Source organism: Glycine soja, chromosome 20 (assembly GCF_004193775.1).
Source record: "Glycine soja cultivar W05 chromosome 20, ASM419377v2, whole genome shotgun sequence".
Classification (NCBI taxonomy): Eukaryota; Viridiplantae; Streptophyta; class Magnoliopsida; order Fabales; family Fabaceae; genus Glycine; species Glycine soja.
Genome location: NC_041021.1, coordinates 49,446,927 through 49,462,386, shown reverse-complemented (window position 1 = coordinate 49,462,386; position 15,460 = coordinate 49,446,927). Strand labels below are relative to the sequence as shown.

Sequence of the window (15,460 nt, the reverse complement as noted above, 5' to 3'; positions counted from 1 at the left end):
ACTGATATAAAATCCTATTTATCTATATTTTATTTAATCTAAAAATTAGACTTAATCTCAACCCTTTAGTTAAGCTACTACCACAGCCACTTTTCTAAGTAACTGTTAATGTAAAAAATCTTTACACTAATATATAAAAATTAAATTCTATAAATATTTACTATTGGAGAACCAATTAAAGAGGAAAAAAATTATGCATTTGAAAATTCAATTAAAGAAAAGAACAGAATTGAAAGACATTTAATTCAAAAGGAAAAAAAAAACGTGGTAAAACGAGAAAGAAAATACATATAGATATTACTCATTAAGAACTTTATTGAGGTGATAGCAATACAAAAAGAAAAAAAGAAAAATCAAATACAGAATAACAGAAAGCAAAACAAGTCACTATCATTTTGATTTTAGTACAACTCGAGGTGCACCACCTATAAACGAGGACTAAAAAAACAACTCAAAATTTATTACAATTCTCAACAATTTAAAAAGAATTCAGATATTGACACGAGTATGAAAACAAAAAAATCACGATGTACATCACAGTAATTCTCTATAATACCAACAGACTTAGGAAGCCCCCCAGAAAAACCTCTATCTAAATGAAATCCAATAGATCAAAACTATGAAATAAAATGGTTTAAAAATGGGGGAAAATGGTTCTACCCCTTGATAAGGAGTTAACTTAAGAAGCAAGCATGTAGCATGACATATTTTTAAGCAGTTGGACTCCAGCACCAAAAATGAGGCAGCAGGGACAGGTTCTTTCTTAATTTGACTCTACAAGAATGTACTAAATATCTAAGCTACGTATTTCTTTCCTTTAACCTTATCCTTGAGGGCACCTTTATATGGTTTTGATAAATCCAATGCATCACCTGCAGTGTGTTTCTTCCGCTTTGTGACACTAATGCTAGCAGTATTACCAATGGGACCTGACCAAGCTTCGAATGGTTCCTTTGAAAAGGTGTAAGAGGTTGAACCCAAAGAAACATCAGAAGGAACAATATCTGGATCAATATGATTAGAAGATCCCAAAGGAAAGCCAAGCTGTCCATCTTCATGTGGTGGAGGGAACTTTTCACTCTTGCTCTAAGCATTTGCATGAGTGATTAAACGCCTTCTCTGTTACACATGAAATCATTGCAGCAAATTTTAATCAACATTAATTTTATACTTTCAATCACAATTATACAGATTTTCAATTATAAAAAACAAAAATGAATTTTATTAGAAGGATAGAAGCAGTACAAAGGCATCAAACAATAGAAGTAAATTTCTTTAACATACATCAATGTTGGATTGAAGCTCAGCATTGCCTTCACGAGCAGGAGCAGCTTTTACAGCGCGATCACGAGTACGATGCTTCTTTGCACCATCAACGTGTGCTTTGCCAGCAACTCTTGATCTGATAATTCATATTTGCAGGGGGTATCGGTCAAATATAATATGATCACCAAATTAAATAAACTCACAGATGTTAATCAAAAGGATCAGTGTGGCAGCAGAGGAACAAGATTATTTTTTCTAATGAGACTTTTGATGGCAACAAATTATTGGAGGAAGCCATATTTCTACTGTGGACCTGGCTGAGGAACTTTGAGGAGAATTTTGCTATCCCCTTCAGTCACTGGTCGTCAAATTTATCATCAGCTTTTGTATAATAGTGGGGGGGAATATAAATAGTTGCAATGGCAGCAATCATTTACTGTATTTTCTTAGTTTCTGGTTCCCATCAAGACTGAGTAAAGTCTGACTTTGGAACCAGTTCACTGATATATCATGCTATTTGTATCCTTAGTACCTCTGGTACTTCATTATTAATATATATTATCTTTGCTGATAAAAAAAAAAAATCAAAAGGATCAAAGGAACACTCTTCACTCTACTGATCTCTATAAACAAAGTGTATGTCATTGTATGTGTGCATGTTAAAGCAGACTCTCTTTTATCTGCTCACCATTTTTAGTGATGTTCAGTCATAAGATTAAAGCATGCTTAAAGGAAAAATATAGTTTGCCACCTGCATTTCTACTGTCAATAAAGATAACATGTAAATAGTTTTCCAGTCTCCACTCTTTGTTTCAAAACAGTCATCATTATTATTTGCATACCTGTAAGTTACTCAATAAAAGATATTTATAAAAAGTGTCATTGAATAATTCACAGATAATATAAAATAGAATTGGTATCAACAACTTACATTTTTATCCTCAATGTTCATATCTTCCTCCAATTTTTCTGTCCTAATCCCTCCCTTTGTTTTAAAAAAATAATATCATTTTTTAAAAATATTCACACCTATGTGCACCTCACTTCTAGTATGCATCAAGCAAATTGAGAGAAAAGGTACCTCCTTGTTTCATCATCCCGTCGTTTAGCATCCATTTCCTTGGTTGGGGGATATTTTGGAAGACTAGAAGGATCACAAGCATAAGGTTCTGTGGTAAAGAACTGCAAAATGATAAGAAGGTCAAACAAAGTCAATGTATGTGGGTTTGATTTAAACAAGAAAAGAAAAATAGAGCATCTAAATTTGACAAAGATAACATCTACTTCAGATTCAAGAGAAGTTTCAATTTATTAACGTAAATTTTGGAATATCCACATCCCTTATTGACTTACGGTGATCATTTGAAACATGCCATCCATTCTATCACTTGGGACATTTATTTAATCATTATTCCAAAGAAAACAAGACAGAGTGAATTGACTTCCAAGGTCATCCAGACACCCATCATTTTACATCAAATCAAACTTTTTGATCCTATGCCAAGAAGGGATGCATATTCTAAAGTAAACAAAGCTCAAGAGAGGCACATCATCCAGTTGACACAGAACTACAATGGTTTTCCTCAGACAACATTCAAGATTTGATGGACCATTCTCCTATAGCAGCAGTTTACAACATTCATGCACGCTTTTTGGTGTAAGATATCAAAGACAAGAAGCTGAAGAACCACGCTCCCCACCTTTTTGTGTCAACAATAGAACATCACAAGCAAGTCATTGACCTTCAAGAAGTTCAACATGTAGGTTATTTTGTATGTTTCATGAAAGAGTATAGAGTGCGTGCTTTAGGCAATCTATGTACACTGAGAATAGATCTGTATCCAATAGATCTATAAGTAGCATGAAATGATAATATCGATAACAAATCAGGAATTTTCAAAAGCCCACCTCACTTCTTAGAGCATTTGTGGCACTCTTCCGTTCTGCAGGATCAATTGCAAGAAGAGTGTCAATAAGGGGCAGCGCTGAAGGTGGAAAATCTTTAAATGTCTCTCTTATGCATCTCTTGTATGGTTCTCGAGGTTTAAACAAGGTAGCATTAGGCATCTTTGACTTCTTCCAATACTCATCAGAAGGCGAACCACAAAGTTTGTATATCTTATGCAGTTGTTCCACCTATATAAGTCATCCAGAAAAAGTGTCAGAAAATATCCAATGAAAATTTCAAATAACCAGCAAATAAAGTGCAAGTGATATATCCTTAATGCGATACAAATTCCCTCAAACCACGTAAGAGAAGGTAGAGCTAAACATAAGATCTAGTATACCACTTAAAAGGGTGATTTGCTGAAAACAGACTTGGGAATGCATTTAAACAAATACAGAAATTGTAGATAATGTTGTTTTCTAGTTATCAGTCTGCATTGCATAATTAGACAACTGAACCAAAATTATTATTACTATCATCATAATCACTAGTACCACTAAATCCTTACAAATGCATGACTTGATTATCCTTCTACTTTTGAGGGTGGAATGGTTTATTCACCATTAACCCACACCCAAATCATATGGGAAAACTGCGACATTATAACAGTCAACCAGAAAAAATGTTTTAGTAAAAACATTTTGAATTGGTAACAGCCTAACAAGTATACAGCTTCTATGTGTGCAATTCTCTTGTAGGGAAACATCCAGCTATGGTCCACCACTTCATTCCTCTCTAGAAGTTTTCAAGTAAATATCTTATTGACCATCATTAAACTGAGCTATAATAATCATGCTCCCCTATAGTATTCTAAAATCTGTATCTCCTTTTTTAGTTTTTACCCAGTTTTTGTTTTCAATAGTACATGTACATTAAAAAGCTTGAACAAAGGATATAAAGCCAAAGGTACACATGCAAAAATGAAAACCAAGGGCATAAAGGCTACATCAGAGAGACTAGAAGTAACAAGAAGTTACAGTCTCTTCTACTGGATTTTACATTATCTGGGCAGCAATTTGATTAGTTCCACTTCCACCCATCATGTTTCATAGCTCAACAGAGGCATATGCAGTTGTCAATGTAGTAAAATGGTTTATCAAATCATGCATCATGTTTCATAGCTCAACAGAGGCATATGCAGTTGTCTATGTAGTAAAATGGTTTATCAAATCATGCATCATGTTTCTTAATTTATTTCTCATTAATTGCATGTCTTCCTATTCATTGCAGATATGCACAATGCCAACCTTCTAAATGGCAGTAAAACGCACAAAGCTTGGATTAAACTTACATAGGCCTACCCCCATGAGAAGAGAGGTTTGGGGGAGGGGGGAGGAGTTGCAATGCAATAATTAAAAGGTTCATACATGCATATCTAGAAAGCAGACTGTTCCATTAGGAGATATAACTTCTTTTTGATCATTTCAAAATAGAAGGTTTGTTGAATTACCACACTAACTGTTAGGCAGAGTTTAGAGGGAAATGAAAATGCCTATAAGACAAAACAAGACATTTTAAGTTTTCACCTCCGTACGACCAGGCAAAATAGGCTTCCCTGCCAATAACTCTCCTAAAATGCAACCAACACTCCAAAGGTCAATGGCCGCACCATATTCTGTGGCACCAAGAAGCAACTCAAGAGGTCGGTACCAAAGGGTAACCACACGATTAGTCATGGGTTGCCGGCGATTTGGATCAAAGAAAGATGCAAGTCCAAAGTCAGCAATTTTAAGTATTCCTTCATTGTCAATAAGAAGGTTTGATCCTTTAATATCACGGTGAAGTATGTTTCGACTATGACAGTGCTCAAGGATAGCAGTTGATGCATGTAACATTTAACCTGCAGTAGGAGACACATAGTATTCGGAGACATCAAATATGGCCAATTGAAAATAAACCAAAGGGTGCATATATTTTATTTCTTAGATTATTAAGGCAAACCTGGCCTAACCTGAGGCTCTGTAAACTTGATGTCAGGGCTTGCAGCAAGTCCAGCTAAATCATGCACCATGTAATCAAACACCAAGTACAAACTCAAGGACATTCTAGATGTAACTAAACCTTCTAGCTTTATAACATTGGGATGATCCAATCTTAGCAAAATAAGAATCTCTCTGGCCATGAATTTTACACTCTCAGGTTCCAAATTGTCAAATCGAACCTTCTTCAGTGCAACAATCTTACCCGTCAATGTGTCTTTAGCTTTGTATACATTACTATAAGTTCCTTGACCAATCTAATACAAAGGGAAATTTAAAGAAAAAATGAATGAGAAGAGCAGAATAATACATCTCACATAATGCAGACTCAATTCCTTTTAACCTTGCCCAGGATTTTATCAATCCAACAATGCATCACGAGTTTCAACAACACTATCACAACATCAATGATCAATCAATCATAATCTTTAATTCTGCATTGATGAACTTCAAACCACATATCCCTGATATGGCATTATCAAATACATTTCCATTTCAAGTTAAAGGTAACACAAGCACCTGAAAAATAACTAAAAAAGTTAAAAAAAAAATTCCAGTCATATACAAACCTACCTTATCAATTTTCTCAAAGGTGTCAGCCTTACGCGGAATCCACCCACTAAGCACTTCCTCACACACTGCTGTTAGCCAAGCTGGCCAGCCAGCTGCTAATTGCTCCCCCTGCAAATGCTTTGTTGGATTACTTAGCCTTGGATTTGGCTTTGATCTTTTTCTTTCACCCTTCAGCCGCCGAACCTGATCATCACCACCACCATTCTCTTCCTTCTCCTTCTCACCATTCTGTGCCTCTACCGCGTTCTCCTCAACTCTGCCTGTGGACACTTGATCAACTTTCTTGTTGGACTCAACACTCGAACTCTTGTCCTCCTTCACCTCGTAGACTATTCCCGATGACACTTCTCGGCTAATCACACACCCCATTTACTCTCCTCGAATCCCAGCTTCATTCCCTTGACAAGGATCGTCTATGTGAGGGTTTATGATCACCAAACTGATCCAATAAAAAAAAAAAGTACAACACGAGCATGAATATCATTATGATTATGATTATGAATGGATAACATACTTTTTTTTTTATCCTTGATCAACTTGGTAATCCTAGAACAACTGGTGATATCATCCCGTGAAAGCAGCAAACTCAAGCATCAAGTGATGAGAGGAATTCGGAATCAAAAGTAAAACTAATTCACGTTTTGAAGGATCACTGGGCCCAAGGTACGAGCACAAACATACCCAGTGATCAAAAGAATTTAGTTGAGGTCAAAGGTAGCAAGATTCAGGGCGGCGTCAAAGTGATCTATCAACATACACAAAAGGAAAGTGAAAAAGTAAAAAACAAAAAATTATTTTCCCAGATAGAGCAAGCAAGCACGTGATGGGTTGAGATAGAAAAGGGGGCAAAGAAGAAAAACATGAACAAAATTTATGGTATGTTGCAGACAGCGTTACAGCAATAGTAATTGGAGCTGGGGTTAGTAAATTTGTATAAATAGAAAGAGGTTGTTGTTGTCTTGTGTGAGAATTGTGGGCACTGTTTACCTGCGTTTGTATTGTCTGGTGATGTTGTTTGTTAGGTCTTTTCTGGTTCTCTTTCTCTCTGAGACCAGACGATCTTCCAACTCTCAAAAAGTCAAACCCCTCCAAATCTCTTTCTTACAACATCCATTTCTTTTGTTTTCTACTCATTTCCTCTTCCCTGCTTCCTAAATTCAACGGTTTTATTACTACTATTTTGCTTCTTTTTCTTTTCTCTCCCTTCACTGGAGTGCCCAAAGAAAAAAGAAAAGGAATCCCAGTATCGGAATTGTGAGACTCTCACTCGACTGAAATGATTGATACTTGTTAGTATTTTTTATTTTGAATCCTGATAAAAGTATTATTTAACTAATTGATTTTTTAAATTTTATTGTATTATTTAACTAATCAAGTACTGAATAATATTTATTGTATTTTTTGAAAAACAATTTCTAAATTAATTAAGTACTGATTTAAAAGTATTGAAATAATAACTAATTATAATTTTAGGATTGATTTAATGTTTTACTGTAAACATCATTATGATCTGTTCATTGTTCCGGATCGCATACATAATCCTTATTTTACTATTTTTATTTCCTTTGGTGCAAAAATGAACCAATCTTGTGAATTTGTCTAGTATTAGCATAGAAGTTATGATATTTTAACAGCCTTTTGTTTGTTTAGGTCAGATGCTTAAAAGAAAGGCAAAATAGAAAGATTATTTCATCCCGGTGTAGTATGATGGTTGATAAGAAATTTATCAACTTGCTATATATATACTAGAAGTCAGCAACATATTATTAATTATTTGCCCTATCTTTTTCTTTAATTGTATGATAAAAACACAGATCAGCCTGACGTGCTATGCTAAGATCACACATCACACTCCTCTTCAACTATGCTAGCAAGTCACACAGGCTACCAGAATCATTTAAACAAGCATATATGCACACAACGCTTCAAATTCTCCACAATAATCTACCATTTCCAAAAAAACATTACAAAGATCAGACATACTCTTTGCCCAAATAATACCATCCTCCTTGTGTACATGCTTTCATGTGTGCGAATTAAGATTAATTCTGCAAACTAATTAACAAATTGAAACTAACGTTTATAAATAGACTTATGAGATGATGGTAATAACAAACAACTAAATGACAAAGTATTCTTTGTGCCAAGCTCATTGAATTCATCCACACGCTGCGGTTTCTGTTTGTTACAGTGATAAATAAATAAATTCCAGAGTTTAGACATTCATTTTGTTTTTGGTTCCCAACAGTTGCCATTTCTGTTCTTTCTATTAGAACTAACGTGTGATTTGAGTACCTAGCTCAATCAATTCTGTTAAGTCGGAAATATTGATGCTTTTTTCGCTGCTGAGTTATACTCTTCATAACATAACAAGTGCAGAAAAAATAGCAGCTTTTGTGATTATTGATTTTGCTGTTCCTCTAAATAAACATCATCATAGTACGCTTCATTTTTGGAGTGTAATTGTTAAAAGGAGGGAATGAAACGGATAGAAATAAAAAAAATGTTAAGAATAGAAGAAGATGCATGAATATATATCATTATTGTCGCTAAAATATTTTTCTTGTACTATGACCATCTTACCAGGCCAATCATCATGTCATAGCCACGAGCCAGTAATTAAGGATCGTTATTTAAACAGCACTCCACATATATTTATTCAACCGTCTGTTTCACATGCTTTTGCCTCTAAAACCAGGTACACATACATATCATATCATTACACATATCCAACATAGAGAAAATTTAACATTCATACATATATTAACTTAAGAAAGCAAAGCCATGTAGTTACTATAAAGGACACCTGAGAAAGCATATACTCAACACATATTGCTACTTGATATATATATATATATATATATATATATATATATATATATATATATATATATATATATATATATATGTGTGTATGTGTGTGTGTGTGTGTGTGTGTGTGTGTGTGTGTGTGTGTGTGTGTGTATTATCAGATGGTCATGTCATTAAACTTGTCCTGAGGCTCTTTATGATCGAGGGTCACGCCATTAAACTTCTTCTCAGCTTCCTTATGATTGATGACACCATAGCCCCGTCTGTTGTCATAATCAGGACGTCTCCCATCATCACCAAAATTGAAGCGTTGTCGCATGGGTGCAAGGTTGAAGTTTGTCTCCTCCTTCATCGGCACGGAGGGGCGGGGTTGAGTTTGATGAGGTGCAGCACCGCCACCGGTCACAATATTTTTTAGCCTATCAGTTTCATTCACCAGGTTCATGCTCCTGTCATATGTGCTTGCTGGTGGTGGCGGCGTGGGCCTTCTCCCTAACGGGCATGGCTCATCATGACGGGCCTTTTTGTCATATTCGTACGGCTTGGGCCCTGATCCGTTGTAGACAAGTTCATTCCCACTCCCATTCCCATTGAGCATTGCAGCTTCTTTCATTAACAACTTCATGGCCTCGTCAATATTATTCGTTGCCTTAGTTAGTTGGATCCCTTTTCTTGGCGAATCAGTCCAACCTGAAGTGGGTTTCGGTCCACCGTGCTTGTTGTGGTAGTTGCCATAATCATTGTGATGATCATAGTTGTCACGTCGAGTTGGACTTGCACTTCCACTACCATATCCATTTTTATAAACGGGAATACCTGTGGGCTTGGGCTTGAGCCCTTCTCTGTTGTTGTAGTCGCCGCCATATCCACTATTATAAACAGGACTGGCAGTGGGTTTGGGCTTGGGCTCATCTTTGTTGTTGTAGTCCCCATAGCCGTCATAACCATGATGATAGTTGTCCTTCTTGACAGGATCATGGTCATCATAATTCTTAATTTTACCTTGAAATGGCTTGTTGGTTCCGTAGTCAGCATAGCCATTATAAGAAGGTTTTGGCCAATCAGGTGGACTGCGGCTAGCTTCATTGGTCAAGTCATCAAATTTACGTGGATGGTCATAATAAGGTGTTGTAGCAATTGTTCTAACATAAGGCCTGCTAGCAACTGGAATAGTTTTTTTCTTGGTAACGTGCCCCTCTGAGTAACCATGACCGTTATTAAATTTGGGGACGTAGGGAGCAAATGGCTTTGCACCTGTTTCAATATTCCTCACATTGCTAGTATTGTAGGTGGATATTTGAGCGCTTCGGTATGCGTAACCATACTGAGCCATGCCTCTTACACCCACCTCTCTCCTTTGGTTTTTAACTTAATTAAAGCCCTCCTCCTTTTATATAGCTAAAGGAGATTCAATCTTATCGTGCAAAAGATAAGAGAATCATATGCTAATGCTATATGCTTTAGGCGGAATTGACACGACACGGGTATGGATTTTATTCATGTTCTAATATTGACGATATCTCTGGTGATTGTAAGTAAAAAATGGTATATAATTCCATCAATAAGTGGATGGAAGCTTGAATTCCACTGGGTTTAGTGACATGCATCGTTTTCTACCCCGGATGTAAATGAACATGTTCGTTGGTGTTGGATGGAATCCAACGTTATAACGATAACAAAGTAATTAAAGCGAACTACAACATAAAAAGAATCTGAACCCATTTAATTTTCAGCTAGCAAAGGCTATAATCTGTAGAAATCTACAGTTCAAAAGAGTATCAGCGAGCGAGGTGGGGGCTAGCTCCCAGGAGATAGAGATGACTTGTCTCAATTAACTAATTAACATTATAATTGAACAAAGTTATGCTGGCCATATATTTATTTGATAAACCACCGAGTAATCTACAAGCTTCGAATTCATTTACAGAGACTGCCACTTCATTAATTTAATCGTGATATACTTTACAACTGGATTGGAATTCAATATTCTCTTACTTGGCTTACAACGGAGTGCGGGAGAGGAATAATTTTAAAAAGGAAACTTCAATAATTCAGCTTCAAACAACTATTCTCCTTGAAAAGATTAGTTTCAAAAAAATCATTGAAAAAATTCTTTTAAGAAGATATTTTCCTCCAAACTGAAATCCACCGAGAAATTAAGTGGTTTGAAATTATATATGTTAAAATATTGGTTCTGAATTATTATCCATCTATAATTAATACATTATCTTTTAGTATCATCAATCAATCACGATAAAAAATATGAATTTGGTCATCCTTTGATGAATTTGGTCAATCATTTAATAAGTAAATAGTTCGGTGAAAGGTTCCTACCTACTGATAAAGGATTATAAATTTGTTATTCTATGAAATAAATTTATTTTCTATGACTATCTCTTTCTTAATCATATTCTCTCTAACAATTCCCTAAAAATCGGACACTAATTATTTCAAGGTTAATTAAGGGTTTCTACTATCAAGTCATGCTTATGGGGGATAAATGCAAATTTAAATGTCTTTGATAATCTATTAGGTTTTATCGCATACTCAACATGTTCTAATCTATATCTATGTCATTGTTTTATAATTTTCCATCAATTAATATCAAGGCCAATTTAAATATATTTTATAGCTATTAATTGTGTGAATCCTATCATTTTAATTTCTTTGTTTCTATTCACAAAATTAAAATCAGTGGTTCTATTTTAGTATGCGATAAAAGGCTATTTCGGCAATGCCCTCCATTTCTCAAATTTCGTTGAAATAAAAGTTAAGTCAAAAGGAAATTCTTAAGCAAATAAGACAACACTAAAATGTATTGTAACTCATATTACCATTAATATAGTCTAAACTAATTTTTACATTATTAAAATGACTTCAATTTAATTTAATTTTTCTTTTATTTGTTCTGAATTTTTTTAAAATAAAATAAAATTAAATTCATTTAAAAAAGAAAAAAGAAACCTAATTGAACTTTTGAAGAGTAAAGAACTTAATTGCGTTTTAAAAAATTAACGAGTAAATTAAACATTAAATATGATTTAAAGAACACTGGGACAGGATGAAAATAAGACATTAAATATGTTTATAACGTTAACAATTTTAAATTTTCCGAAATTATGATATATAATTCTAGAAATATATTTTTGGAATATATATATATATATATCCAATACCCAATAACAAAATTTTGCAAATATTGAACCAAGTTGAAAATGTTGAGTTTTAGTAGCTAGTAGTACAATGCATGATGACAAAATCAAATGCAATAGAAAATAGCTCAAAAGCCTAACGTCTAGGCCCAGTAAAATTGTAGAACCAATAATTTCATTAAAACGTCAGAAACATGATAAATGCAACCTTAAATAAGATCATGGTATCATGTAAATCACAAATAACATGAAAACACAAAATCATAATTTGCATAACATAACTGAGGCCTAAACAACACACCATTAAAGCTTTCTACAAATTTGCGTCTAGTAATTTCCCCAAAAACTGCTCAATAGTCTCAACGTTTATTAAACTCTGCAATTCCACCCTTATAACCTGTTTTCTTTTCTGCAATCCTTCTTCGATTATCTGTATATCCCACCTGAAGGTCAAACTTATACACCAGTCAAAGCATATCTTTGACATCAAATTCACATTTTTTTTAATGCGAATTAAAATCAAACACACAGTTACATAATTAATCGCCTAAAACAAAACCATTTAAGAGATAACAAATTGAGCCAGTCAAAGCTATTGAATACCCCTAAATCATTCCAGATATAGTGTACGACTGTACGTGGACGTAAAAATCAAACAATAATAACAACAACAATAAGTCTTATACCATTACGCAAATTAACAACCCGATCACAAGGTTAAGCATTCTATCATGGTCTGGACCTAAACTAACTTTTCATAAGACGCATGAATTTTTCTATAATTGATACGAATAAATAATAGAATAAATTGAAAATGGAAGAGTGGGAAAAAAAATCCCAACCCCAATTAGTTATGAATGGGTGACACAGCTGTTTTGTGCTTGTTTGTTTTTCTACTGCGTAAGCTCCAACTTGAGAGGAGTTTGTTTTAGAGAGAGATAGGGAAGGGAGAAAAAAAAGAGAGTAAGAATGCATGCAATTGTAAATGGAATTTGATTTTACTACGGCTAGTAATTTGGCTTGGTACGTGTTTTTTAATTGAGGGCAATATTATCTTTTCAGTTCAAAAACAAATCCACATAGTTGATCTTGACGTTTTGCTTCCTAATTATCGTATTACCGTTTCGTGACCAATGTATGATCTATTATGATGTCTACGTTTCCTTATTTTTGCATTCTAACGGTTATATTCAATTACTAATGCAACTTGTTTTTTTTCTTAGAATGTGTTAGAAGAGTTTAATAATTTTTTTCTTAATCTCCTGATTCATCTGGAAAAAGAAACATATACTTAATTCAAAGTTTAATATAAGTAAAATCCAATCAAGAATTTATTAGAATAGAGTTTAAAATTTTTTAAATAATAAATAATAAAATATATATACAAAAGGAGAAATCAACTTATACTAGTGTTCCATTATGTGAAAGTTAATATTAATGATGTTGTGTCAGAACAATGTATTAATGAGAGGATCCTAACTCATTAAGCAAGTTGTAGAGAAAACATTAGAGCTCACTTGGGAAATCTCATTCCTTCTTTCCTACTCGCACCATTCTTTAGTCAGATTTTTCAACAACTATTAACCTCTTTTAAAAGGTTTTTCAACCAGGCGTAAACGTTTCTTCATTACTAACACAATTTGTCTTTTTGCACCGATTGATGGAGTCATCTGTTGGATGCACTGGGAAATGCCAACCAAATTGTTGATGAGTTGGGCAAACATAGTTTTAATATTAGTCCTTGCCTTTTCATGTTTTTCATTTTGTTCCTAACTTTATTAGTCTAGACTAGACAGTTTAGACAACCAATCCAACATGGCTTTCCTACATGGATCCTAGTTTGTTTTTAATTTCCTTTTTCTCACACATAGAGGTTGTTCAATTAGGATAAATGTTTCTTCAATATTACCAGAATTTGTCTTCTTGCAACGATTGATGGAGCCATTTGTTGGATGCATGCTGTCGGAGAGGCCAATCAGGTTCTTGATGGATAAACAACTTTAAGTTATCTCAAACTTTTCATGTTTTTCATTATGCTCCTAACTTTGTTAGTTTGGACAATTTAGCTAATCAATCTAGCGTGACTTTCCCATATGAATTCTAATATGTTTGTAATTTCTTTTTATCACATAGAGGTTGTTCAACTAGGCATACATGTTTTCCAATCAAAGTGTCATCATTCCGGATGTGATGTTTATCATTCTAAATGTTAAATTATAAGTATATATTACTTAGTTTGAAAAAATTGACCAATAAGAAGAATACAGTTAGATGATTCTTATTTTCATATAGTTCAAAAGTGTAATATCAGCCAAAATTTTAAAAGTGTAAAATAATTGTAGACTAATCTAAAATTTTATATACATGATCAACAGTAAGTTTTATGTGATAAAATTACTCAATAGAAGTCATCAATTAGTGCAAGAATTTGTTAAAAAAAAAGTGTTCAGAAAATATATAAAGGTACGAGTTCCAAGGTCTCGAAACGAAAACCAGACCCTCCTGGGTGCTCATTGCTCGAGCTTCGGGGTATTTATCCTGCGGTTATCTATTGCTTTTTGGTGATTTGCCAACAATAAGGGTAAATGAACACTTGTCAAAAGAATAGAAAATAGAAAATACTGTATTAAATAAACAGTTGTAATGCATCTAGATACATATATAAATAAAAATAATTAATTTTCCATTATTAAAAAAATTAATTAATATCATTTAATTTTATTAATTTCAAGTAAAAAATAAAATTATTTTTAAAATATTATTTATTAGAACTTAATATTATGAATAAAAAAAGTCAATAAAAATAGAATTAAAATTAAATAAAACATATTTTAAAAATGATAACACTAAATATCACAATTAATTAGATTTATTTACAAGATCATTTTTTTTACTTATATATGAATCTAAAAAAGAGTATTTAAGTGGTTAACAAGACACTAGTATGTTTAAAAGTTTTAAATATTTTTATATTTTTGAAATATTTAATAAATTTGATTTTAATATAATATTTTACACTATTATTAATTAAAATAGTTATTTTAAAAATTAATAATATTTATAAATAAATTCTAAATTCTAAATTTTTTACACTTTATTTTGGTTAAATTTATATCGAATATATAAAACTTTTTAATCCATACATTTTTCAAACGTTACACTAGGTTTTGTTATTATTAGTTATTGTTACTTTTTTAAAAAATGATTGGACCATTACAAGAGTTGGTTCACTTGGTTGGTACACCCAGAGTTTCTCATTTTCTTAGCCAGACTTTAAAATAGACCGAAAAAAAACAACAACCCAATGACATCTATATGATGTGGCAGCATCTGAATTCACATGGTACATTCTATCATTTATGTATTTTCTTTATATGGAAAGCAAATATATTATGTAATGTAAATGTAATGAAATAAATTGAAAATAGAAATTCAGCATCTGAATCCACATACATTCTACCATCATTTATATAGAAAGCAAATGTAGTATGTGATGCAATAAATAGTATATAGAAATCTCTCACGCTTATTTATTGAACATTTATAACTTACATAAAATTAAGAATTTGTCTGAAACAAAAGCCAGAACAGAAACAGATGAACCAACCACGTTCCCCGTTGCTTCTAGTCAAAGTTTAACTCAAAAGCACTGACACCGAGTAGTGAGTTTCGTAACGAAAAGGAGCATGTTTTTGGCTTTAATTTCAACTCTGCCACTCCGCTCCTCACGC

General features: G+C 33.2%; 1 pseudogene; it reads right to left on the bottom strand.

Annotated features, from left to right (window-relative positions):
• Positions 1 to 632: 632 nt before the first annotated feature.
• On the bottom strand, positions 633 to 7,037 carry LOC114403486 (annotated as a pseudogene).
• Positions 7,038 to 15,460: the final 8,423 nt, after the last annotated feature.